The sequence below is a fragment of the Physeter macrocephalus genome, chromosome 18 (genome assembly GCF_002837175.3).
Source record: "Physeter macrocephalus isolate SW-GA chromosome 18, ASM283717v5, whole genome shotgun sequence".
Taxonomy (NCBI): Eukaryota; Metazoa; Chordata; class Mammalia; order Artiodactyla; family Physeteridae; genus Physeter; species Physeter macrocephalus.
The window spans coordinates 85,879,160-85,879,595 of NC_041231.1; the positions used below are offsets into that span (position 1 = coordinate 85,879,160).

At 58.0% G+C, this 436-nt stretch overlaps 1 long non-coding RNA gene across 1 annotated transcript; it reads right to left on the bottom strand.

The window, feature by feature from the left end:
* Positions 1-93: 93 nt before the first annotated feature.
* Positions 94-436, bottom strand: LOC129391542 (uncharacterized). The gene is made up of 2 exons (XR_008615846.1): positions 326-436; positions 94-207 (listed from the first exon to the last, which is right to left on the bottom strand). It is a non-coding gene; the product is annotated as an uncharacterized lncRNA (long non-coding RNA).

The window sequence follows — 436 nt, forward strand, 5'->3', positions numbered from 1 at the left end:
CTGGTACTGCCCAATAAAAACGCAGGCAAGCTTCTACCTGGGCTTGAAACTCCCCAGTGAGACAAGAAAACTGAGATCCCTCCCTCCCGTCCCTACCTGAGTGCTTCTTCCTCCAGATCACAGCTCCAGCCACCACGGCTCCAGTGACCACCAAGAGAGCCAGGCCAACAATGAGGCCCATGATGGGGACGGTGGGCTGAGGAGGTTCTGTGGAGGAAAGGGAAGGGGCCCTGACCTCAGGCTTGAATCCCGACCTTGCTGAACGTGTCCAGAAGGGCTCCTGCTTTATCTGAGAGGAAGCTCCACCCCCCATGTACCTCCTTACCCCATCTCAGAGTGAGGGGCTCCTGAAGCCCCTCGTGCTGCACACAGCACGTGTATCTCTGTTCCTCTCCAGAAGGCACCACCAGGGCCGCCCACTTCTGGAAGGTTCTGT